Genomic DNA, 12046 nt, shown 5'->3' with positions numbered 1-12046 from the left:
AAATTTTTCAAAAATATTTATTAGTTTTCTCAGGATTCGAAAAAAATGAATACAATTAAAACACATTGAGAATTTTGACATGCGTCAAAATTTTGCATTAACTCAATGTAAAATTCTAAACTGTTGAATTCCAGCTTCCCTAATTATTTTACATCAAAAGACATTAGAAACTATTTGTAGAGGATTGAAATCTGTATTGAAAACAACTGTTAAACTTGGTCTACGTAATTAAACATACTCCAAAATTTTGTAAAAATGTAATACATTTTAGTTTTCAGCCCAAACTTAGGCCACACGCAATGCAATAATGTTCACATTTTTGAACTGTCAATATTTTTATTTTGTCATCTATTGTTTAAAAACAATACAGTTGATAAGATACCCTCAGTTTCGGAGAAAGTATTAATAATAAAGATTTTTTATTCAGTCAATGGTGTGAGCACTGTCAGTTAAATAGTAACGTGTGGCCTAACTTTTACACGCATAGCTATTGTGGCAAATGTGTCATATTTTTCAAAATTTTGGAATGCATTTAAATCGTAGAACAATTTTAACTTTCGATTTTAATACAGATTTTAATTCTCTTACAAGAAGTATTCTCTCATGACTTTTGATGTAAAATAATTAGGGAAGCAGGAATTCAACAATTTAGAATTTTACATTGAGTTTCCTATGGCCCTTTTTACGATTCACCACCCGGTATAAGATAAAATGTGTACTCTTTGTCTTTTTATTTCATAATAACACATATAATACACATATATACACAATAACACACATTCAATGATCGAAAATCATTTAAAAATATGGGAATGTGTACTCTTGTGACGTAAAGTCAAAAATATAAGTCTCCCCGCCACCGTCGGTCAAGGCAACCGTAATAAAGTCTAATAACCGTGGGTTTAGGTATTGTTTATTTGGTTTTTCAGATTATTTAACTTTTAGTCTTTGTATATGTCATTTTAATTTTAATTTTCAAACATAATTGTTAGAACGACTAACTGTTGCTCTCGTAATTTGATTACTTCTGGTAAGTATTTATTTTTTACGCTAATGTGACAAGTAATATTTTTTAACCTTAAAATTGTCATTCTACTACATGAGTACTATATGAGTACTCTAGTTCGAACGGAAACTTATTTGTATATTTTCGATATTACTATTTAACTGTTTGTTTTTTTTTTTAATTTATTTATTACCGTTCTATATTAATCTGTCCACCAATCTCCAAACAGTGAAACAAGATTAAACACTTCAATAAAATAACTTTATAAAATACATCCACCGGGATAACAGCCATTTCCTAATTACTACATTGACAGTACGTATCAATGATATTAGGTACAGTCGGAAAAATGAAAGAATACCCATGAACGAACATATAAAACACGCTGTATTTTCCTGTCACCGTGTCACAAAGAAAATTGCCCAGCGCAAGTACATGTAATAATTATTATTACATGTACTTGCGCTGGCCAATTTTTTGTGTGACACGGTGAAAGGAAAATACAGCGGGTTTTATATGTTCGTTCATGGGTATTCTTTCATTTTTCCTACTGTAGGAAGAACTATACATACCATAAACACACCATTCTTTTTCATTTTTATAAGCCACATTTTTTATAACAATGAGTTTTTGATAAAATTCATATTTTTGCGTAATTTGCCAAAAACGGTTTGAAAACGTGTTTTTTTTTGTTAAATGACATTTTTCAAAAAATGTATAAGACACAGTTGTTTAAAATTTAAATCGGTGCAGGCTCAGAAAATTATATCGTTACGCGGTATTTTACCATTGTTGACTGTACTATTTAAATTTTGAAAATATGTAATTAATTTACTCCATACTTTACAAACACACTGTATGACAGGATGAAATAGAGCAACTCCTTATGCGCTCTTCTTTCAAAATTTGACGGTAATACTTTGGTAGCCATTTATATGAAAACGATTGTGTAAGTGTAAGGAATATCAAATGAAAGAAATTTGTCGTCTAATTTCGGCGTTTATTTAGGCTATTGATTATATTCAAAATAAGATAGCTAAAAGGAACTACAACGTTAACGGGGTTTTATTACTTCATATGGTCAATGGACATCTATATATGAAAAAACCGCAGAGTGCTACCATTTAAAGGGGTGCGTTTTTGAGAATTGGGTGAATTAGTCCCTGGGCACAGGTTACATTAGGGTGAGTTCTATGCACTTTTGGTACAAACATATCTACATAAAAATTGTTACTGGTTAAATTTTCTATCTAAATATCACTTTTTAAAGTCAATGATACTTTTTTTTACAAAAATGTATTCAAAAGAAAAAGCACAAAGAAACCCAAAAGAAAGAAATTTTGTTTTTTCTCCCATAACTTTTGTCCACGAGGATATAGGTGTAGGCATTGCTTTACAGATAAATAACCTACATGTTTCTTCTTTAAAATGTTGTTTAGAAGAGGTAATTAGGATTTATAGTTTTCGAAATATGATTTTTCAAAGTTCGCCACTCACAGCAATTTTGGGCAATTTTCTTGTTATTTGGCAAATATTGTTCTGTAACTTTTTTCTACGCAACTTTAGGTATATGCAATGGTACACGTAATAGGAATAGAAATCAATTACAATGGTCTACTGTATAACGTTGTACGACTTTTTTTAAAGGGATTATGGTTTTCCAAGGTTTTATACTTTTAACGATGTTTTATAATATAATATAAAAATAAAATAATATAATATTATATTATATATAATATAATATTATATATTATATTATTATATATTATATATTATATATTATATATTATATAATACCTAATATAAAAAAAATTATATTTTACATTTATTACGATTATTTTTGAAATTCCTCATTATAACTTTTTTTTTCTTGTACATGTTAATGTACATTTGTACATATGTACATTGTAGATATATATTGCTCAATAAAGAGGGCTTACGTTCTGTTCTTTAAAATGGTGTATCATCTACATATATTTAAATATGTAATGAAAACCTAGTGATTCTTTGATTTTTTTTTACCTGTATTATTTAAAATTATTTCTTTTACAAAAATTACATAAACATTAGTCTTAGAAAACATCACTTTAGTTAAAATTATTTAAACGTTGACATTTAAAAATTTTTCAAAATCAAAGTCCATCTCTTCGTTAGCGTTAGCTTCAATATCTTCCTCTGACACCTCAGTTATCTTAGAGTTCCCACAATGAGTACCCATGCACATGCACCCTTTGCAGAATATTGAACAACTAATTCCTATCTTCCTACAACCGCAGTTTTTTGTACATCCTTTGGTACATTTACATGCTATTTTTTCAAGCAAAGCTTGTGGTGCAGGAGCTTTGACAGTAAATATTGGAATTAATCCATATTTTGAAGTTTGCCCGGCCGAGTCAAGTGGATCCAAAGTATTACCTATAAAAAATAAGATTCAATCATAACACACGATCACATAAAAAAGTTATAATGAGGAATTTAAAAAATAATCCTAAAATCAAAAATCGTTGCAAGTACTTATTACATTTTGAAAAAACATATCTTATTCAAAAGTAATCCTAGACTTTATTATAATACCTCATTTTAAAGTAAAGAATAAGCTTTCTTTTTTATTATATAATATACAGTGCTAGTCAAAAGTCCGTACCCCCCTCTTATCTTTTGAACGGTTATACGTACAAAAGTGAAATTTGGAGGGAGGAAATAAACGGACATAAGCTCCTTAACTAGTCATGACAGGTGACGTAATAGTGACAGATGACGTTACAGAGCCACTGTGACCGATAATTTTAAATGGGATCTTATGGCAAGTGATACCTCGTTTGAAAGGTTTTTAAAATACCTATTCAGCCATACTAATTTTTTTGGGTATAGGTGGATTTTTATTTTGGTGAATAAATTAAATAAATATAATATTGTAGTTTCTCATTTAATTAACAAAAATTCAAATGTCCGCCTATGGTTTCTTTGTCAAAAATTTGACGATTTTCAATTTTCTAGTAGTTTTTACGTAAACTTCATTCCTTTTGACAAGTAATCATAGGCAGAATTTTGAATTTTTATTAATTAAATGCGAAACTACAATTTTATATTTATTTCATTTTTTCATCAAAATTAGCTTAAACTCAAACAAAATTAGTATAAATGAATAGGTATTTTCAATACCTTTCAAACGAGGTATCACTTGCCATAAGGTCCCATTTAAAATTATCTGTCACAGTGGCGCTGTAAAGTCATCTGTCACTATTACGTCATCTGTCATGTCATGTTTACGTCCGTTTATTTCCTCCCTCCAAATTTCACTATTATAGGTATAACCGTTCAAAAGATACGAGGGGGGGTACGGACTTTTGACTAGCACTGTATACCTAAATGTAGAAAAAAAAGTTATAATGGAAAATTTAAAAAATAATCGTAAAAAATATAAAAACTCGTTAAAAGTATAAAGTCTTGAAAAAGATAACCTCTTTAAAAGAAGTCGTACTACATTATACACTAGAACATTTTAAAGGTAATTGATTTCCATTCCTCTTACATGTACCATTGCATATGCCTAAAGTTACGTAGAAAAAAAGTTACAGAACAATATTTGCGAAATAACAAGGAAAATTGCCCAAAATTGCTGTGAGTGGCGAACTTTGAAAAATCATATTTCGAAAACTGTAAATCCTAATGACTTCTACTAAACATCGTTTTAAAGACAAAATATGTAAGTTTTTTTTCTGTGAAGCAATGTCTTATGGGACAAAAAACAAAATTGCTTTCTTTTGGGTTTCTTTGTGCTTTTTCTTTTGAATATATTTTTGTAAAAAAGCGTCTTTGACTTTAAAAAGTTATATTTAGAAAGTAAATTTAACCAGGAACAATTTTTATGTAGACGTGTTTGTACCAAAAGTGCATAGAACTCACCCTAATGTAACCTGTGCCGACTAATTCACCCATTTCTCAAAAACGCACCCCTTTAAATGGTAGTACTCCGTGGGTTTTTGAAATATACAGATTCATTGACCATATTTATGAAATAATAAAACTCCGCTAACGTTGTAGTTCCTTTCTATAGTACATAATCAATAGTCTAATTAGCCAATATGGAATATGATATAGAAAGACAATAGATTACATATCCCTCTTACAAAAGACAACTTTTTATCCTGTATTGTGTTTTTGTTCTTATTAAGTTTAGTCCAGCCATAATATCATACCTATAACATAACAGATCTGTTTCATCAATTGATTCGGAAAAAAATATTTAAGTCAAACAATATTGGCAATAAATTTGTTTTCCATCAACGATATAAATTAGTTGTTTACATTGATGCGAGAGATTGTTTTGATGCGTAGACATAATAATTGGATGGAAATGTTTTAGGAGGCGAGAAAGAAAAACTGGGATAACCCGCATGGCCTCTTAAAGGAACTGCATCGAATCGGACGCGTCACCGCCGCACCGTCCGTCGGAAAAGCGTCGGGCGGCGAGTGGGGAGGGTCAACAAAACAAACGAGGCCGCTGACAACGACGTCGACGACGATTACTCTCGGACGTCTGGAAAAGAGCGTCGTAGTCGTAGACGCCGATGTCGCGTATTTCGAGACGTCCTTGACGTTAATCGTCGGGGCTGTCGCGCGACGTTGCCGTTGTTTTTAGCGTCGCGATGCTTCTTTCACCTGTGTAAGTTAAGATGATCCTTTTTATGGATGAAATACAACCTTCTAGGTTTTATCCTCGGAACTGTTTTTACGTCGCAGTTTGCTTTTATCAAATACCTTGCTGAAAATAATCCTCTTCAGGGTTACTCACTACAAGTTACTTGAAAGAAACTCGAGTTTACGTTAGAGACTGACTGAAAAAACGTGAGGAATTGAACAATTTCCGTATAGTCTGGGCAGATTATCGGAGAATAGGCCATTTTTGGGAAAAGTTATTTACCAGTAATTTTATTGCTGGAATCGAATCTTATGGTTGTATATATTAATAATATAGGTACGCAAAGTCCGCAGATAGTGTGCTACTTTTTCTATAAACAAAATGGCGCCCGAAAATCGTGTTTTTTTTTCAATTTTTGCTCTATAACTCCAAAGATTTTAACTTTACACCAAAAACACCCAAATAAAAATTCACCGTAATTAAATTCTGCATAGAGACGTATTTTTCCCGATTTACTTCGACCAAAAATTTTACCCTGAAAATGCGGGTTTTTCCAACATAATCTTTAATTTTCAACTAAAATTTTAGATAAGTAATTGTTTATCAATAATTAAATAACTTGGAAATATAAAAGCTCTTTTTATATAGATTATACTTCCAGAAGCCGATGGAAATTGAATGAATAGTTTAGCAACAATTGAATTGTTAATTCAAAATTTACGGTCGCTATAATAATCACAATAATTATGATACATAAGAATAACTATGATTTTTGTATAAAAAGATTTTGTACCTATCTAACGTACTTTACAGAATTGAAATTGGACTATTTAAGCGGCCTCAGGAATATTTTAAAATTATAAACAATTTTTTGGCTTATAAACGAATAGAATATCTCGGGAAATTATTAAATTAAATTAAATCATGAAAACGGTACTAGAAAAAAAGTGGCAGGACGCTTCTTTTAAAAGAAAAAACGTTTAATTGTGATGAGTGGTTCCTGAGATACAACCGGTCAAAGTTGACCGGCATTTACGGTAAAGATATAAACAATAGGATCATAATTTTCGAACAATCTCCTTTTCATTTTTGTCCTCTTTCACCACACCAATTTTCATATCTTTGAAATACTCGTAACCGAAAAGGCTGCTAAACTTGTATTTATGTTTAAAATTTAAGCAGTTCTTCATACCAAAAACATGACATTTTGGATTTTGCCTGAACAAGAAATTGAAAGAAGGGAAAATGAAGAGGCAGAATTCAGTCTTGGGTGCTTTACTGGTTTTGATTCAGACACTTCCGATGTTGAACCGTCATCTTAATTAATTTTCTAAATTTTGATTTTGTTTTTTAAATGTTCAGAATTTTAAGTTATTTTGGAAAAATAGAAATACCTATATGTTGTTAATGTTTTCAACATTTTTAGTTAATTTAGTTGTTACTTGGATACTCGTATCATTTTGTTTTCTGTTTATGTAACATACTACCATACGTTCGTTTATATTTTTGTATTTTTTATTTAAGTAAAAATACTATTAATATCTTTTATATTGTTACATTCTACATTTAGAGTCTTATTTTGGTCAATTTAGTTTCTCTATTGAAATGTTTTCCAAAATATCATAAATATCATATAAATATCACATTTTGGATAATATATCGGATATATATATATATATATATATATATATATATATATATATATATATATATATATATATATATATCCGATATTTATATAAATATCATGGATATTTTGTGCCCTGATTACGTCACTGACTCTTATGTCCAAAAGGCTCTTGAAAATATTCTCAAAAGTTCTCGGAAATATTATGGAAAGTACTCGGAAACATTCTTGAAAATTCTCGGAAATATTCTCGAGAATTTTCCATTGAAAGTTTCCGGGAATATTCGCGGTCAGGAGAATATTGCCATGTTTTATAGGCGAATATTCTCGGGAACTTTCCAATGTTCGCGAATATTCGCTTGGAAATATTCTCGACTCACATCACTAACCTTGTATGAGACAGTTGCAAACCTTGTGAATAATTTTTTACTTAACAAAATAAAAATGTTTGCTTTTTGCGCCCATATTTTCGCCTATAACTCGAGAGATATTGCTCAAACAAAAAAAATATACAAGGTAAAAGTTTCGTTTTAAATAATTAGGAAAAATGTGTAAAAAAAACTATAGAATACAATTGAAACGTGCGCCTAATTTCGTTAGAATCGGTTTAATGCCGGAATTATGCTCAGCTATTGCCACTGGTGCTGCCGCTAACGGAAATATTGCCCGAAATACGATATCGACGCGAGTGAGGTGTTCACATCAGTTCCTCGCCAATGTCTTCACAACTCATTACCGAACGACTCACAAGAATGGAATGTGACGACAGCGTCGTCTTGTTCCCTTACTCACTCGTATTCGCGCTGCCTCTCCTTTGACTCCCGCCACAAAAACCGACTTTTTGGGCATCGTCTTGCAATGGCAGTAGCATGAGCATGAACAGAGCGAGTGAGCTATTTACACATTCACGCTGCCCACTTCCCTTTCCAATTCCCTGTCGGAACAGGACTGAGTGTAAATCCGGTATAACAGTTTTTGCCTAATAATTTTGCAATCCAGGGTCCGCAAAAAATTGCAAATTTTCAAAATTATTCTGGGCCCAAAATAAGCACTTCAAATTAGAGTCATATATATTTTTTAACATATAAAGAAGGTTCAACTTTTTAAACGCTTTTTGAAATATTGAAATCAGTCAACTAGCATAGCCTAGGAATTTTTTAAAGTTATGATAAGGGGCATTCCAAGTGTGATATTTTCACCTATTATACACCCATTTTAATTGCAAAACGGGAAATTTGCCCTCACTACCATAACTTTAGGGAATTCTGTGTTACCTCCTAGTTGATTGATTTTAATTTTTCACAGTACATTTGAGAGCCTTTCTTTATATGAAAAGTTAATTTTTCATCGACTATTTAAAGTGCTTTCGGCCCAGCATAATTTTGCATGTTTGCAATTTTTTGCGGACACTGGATTGCAACATTATGATGCAAAAACTATTAAGGCTATGGGTACATAATTCGCAAATATTTTAAGGCTATCCCTACCTTTTCTGTCTTTACATTGCAAATTACGTGTAGTAAAATTCACACTGGTATGGATATGTAAATATTACTAAAATGTCATTCTACTTGACAATGTCATAACTAACTTAAAGAGATGGCTTTTGAATGTTCTTGGATAACTGTTATTTTTTGTATAATTGCAAATTATTAATTCAGTTAATAAATGTGATAATTTTTTCACTAACTATGTATTCAGTGATTGTAATAATTTATATGTACCTACAACAAAAACTAATAATCAATCGAGAAAAGAGGAAAAGTGTTAAAGTGATTTTTTAATAATATATTGTTACTATGGAACGCTTACAATTTTGAACATCTTTAACAACAAAATACTTGGATCACAGAATATATCTTGATGTATTCTCTGCTTCTATCTTCCATAAATAATACACAATAAATAACTTTTTATAAAGTTCACGTCTTAAATCAATTATTTATCAAATACACTATATATCAATATTATTTAATCAACAATTCAAAATATTCCCGATTCATGTCAAATATTTAAAATTGTCACTGATTGTCAGTGTCTGACTGACATTATCCTAACAATATTCTTTTCGACTGAGTGCGTTGTATGACAAAGATAGATTTGGAAAATATTACCACGGACATTGTGTTCATTTTTTTCGAATCCTGAAAAAACCTATAAATATTTTTGAAAAATCTAAACGCAGAATGAAAGACTAAATTATTACCGAGGGCCGAAAGTCCCTTAGAATAAATAAAAAGTTTATTTTGAATTAGATATTTGAAATTAAAAATAACACTAAATTTTCTCTTAGTTTTTCACCCCTGTAACTTATTAAAATAAACATTATAGAAGTTCTCAGGGACTTCAGCCCTCTCTAATAACGTAGTCTTTCATTCTGCGTTTAAATTTTTCAAAAATACGTATTAGTTTTCTCAGGATTCGAAAAAAATGAATCCCCATTTGAATAGCATTGCAGCCGAAAATACGTACCCATCCTCTTAAACCGATCCAAACGAAATTTGTCACACGTTTCCATCGCATTATATTATAGTGTTTTCCTAGGCGGAATATGAAGGCATTATGCTGAAGGGTTCCAGAAAATTTAAAGGAAAAACTCCATATTTTGCACTCTTTTTTCCAAATTATTGCCGTTTTTTAAACAATAAACATTAAATTTTCAATTTCCAGCTATTCAAATATTATGTAAATTGAAAAAAAAAACTTAATTCATCCTTTTCATCGATTTAAAAAAATAGCTCACATTGCTCGTGAGGTCAAGGAATTAGAAGGAAGTGAGTTATAATTTCACTTTTTATTTTTTATTGGAAAACTACTTATCTATTTTTTTGTTAATTGTTGTCACGCAAGGTTAAAACGTTCCTGAGATAAAGTAATCTTTTTCATGTCTTTAGGCGCTTGTCTTCATATCGCCGCCGCCTACGAAAAGTATAACTCCGAAAAATGCCGTTAAGAGTAGAACTTTCAATGAACGCCGCGAAAAATATTATTTTCGATTATATGATTGTGAACATTATAATCTCTAATAAAGTGTTAGCGAAAAAATTTATTTTTTGAGGAGAATCAGCAAAAAACATCATTTTGTTTGTGGGTCCACGAAAATTATAATTACTAAAAAGTTCTCCGAAATAATTGTTTTCGTCGGCAGAAACAGAAACAGAAAGGGAAATAATTGTTTTCGTCGGCATCTATTATGAACTAAATCTTTTCGTTATAAATATTTTGGGAGTTATAATCTTCGCGGACACGCACATAAAAAACAATTGTATCGTCAACACTTATCAAAGAGTTATTTTTTTCACTGGAAATGTATTAGGAATCACATTAGGTACCAGCGATATATTTCAGTGGTTTTTTCCGTAAGTGTCTATTTCAGCGGTTCTCAACCTTTTTTACTCAGCGACGCACTAAACGTACTCCTTACAGATTCGCGACACCCTTATATGTACACATTTTTGCTAGTGGTAGGTAAGTAGAGATGAATATATTAAGCATATTATTTTTTTTATTACGGATTGGCACTTTATTGATTGGTATAACGTGGTATATACCTAATAGTTAAAAAATGGTTGAATGCATGATTGGTATATTATAACAAGTAAAAAATATAAATAAAAATATCGTATTCGCAAATCTCGCGACACACCTGATAGGTTCTTCCGGCACACCAGTGTGTCGCGACACGGTGGTTGAGAACCGCTGGTCTATTTTATTGAAACAAGCTAAACAAGACGGAAAAGGCGTTTGATAGTATCGATATGTGGGCCATAGAACAAGCCATTAATAATTATTGTAGAATAGATTCGAGATATAGACAACTAATACATAATATATATATGAAAATGCAACTATGATAGTACAACTAGATGAAAATAAAAATCCCATCCCCATTAAGAGAGGCGCGAGACAAGGAGACGTAATATCGCCAAAGCTTTTCAACCTAGCCCATTTTTAAAATGGCAGTGAGATTTATAATTCTAGAACCCACGAATGGAGTAAACCGAAGATTAGTTCTAATAAAGATTTATTTTTGATATTGTTAATATTAAAAGTAAAACTTTCATTCGCCAAAAATTTGATATCTAAGAATTCTAATTCTAAGAATTCAATAATCTACCGGATATGCATTCCTACCTACTGATTATTATTCATTTTCTATTAAAAAAATAGAAAAAAACTGACGGAATCATTTGTAAAAATTAATGTAATTTTACGGATAAAAATTTATGAATATTTTCTATATTATACCAAGAAATTATGGCTGATACCTCGTAAAAATGTAAAAAAGCAAGAAACGGGTACATTTAACTTCATTTTTATTATAAATTTCAATAAATTCGACCATTTACTTAACAGTGGTTACTTTAAATTCATTAATTCTAATTCCATATGGCTATCAATCCATCGACAACATTCTTTCTGGATGTTCTAGTAGGTCAAGAATGTTGAAGTCCGCGCATTCTTTTACGTAAAAAAATGGTTGTTTAAAACGGATTTATGATTTAAAGAGCATATGTTATGCGGATGTTGTTTATGCGTTTTGTTAGAATTCGAACAGTGTCATGGTAAAATTAGAGAGGATATTATTTTCTTTCTATCTATTTGCACAAGATGTACAGGGTGTCCCGAAAATATTTGTCATAAATTATACCGCACATTCTGGGGTCAAAAATAGTTCGATTGAACCTAGCTTACCTTAGTACAAATGTGCTCATAAAAAAAGTTACAGCCCTTTGAAATTACAAAATAAAAATCGATTTTTTTCAATATA

The 12046-nt window shown here is 30.7% G+C and overlaps 1 protein-coding gene across 3 annotated transcripts in view; it reads left to right on the top strand.

The window, feature by feature from the left end:
* The window catches only part of LOC114330008 (insulin receptor substrate 1-B), a 241734-nt gene that overhangs the window by 58259 nt on the left and 171429 nt on the right, over positions 1-12046 (top strand). The window lies entirely within an intron of this gene.

The sequence above is a fragment of the Diabrotica virgifera genome, chromosome 2, assembly GCF_917563875.1.
Source record: "Diabrotica virgifera virgifera chromosome 2, PGI_DIABVI_V3a".
Taxonomy (NCBI): Eukaryota; Metazoa; Arthropoda; class Insecta; order Coleoptera; family Chrysomelidae; genus Diabrotica; species Diabrotica virgifera.
This window is presented reverse-complemented; position numbering and strand designations above follow the sequence as displayed.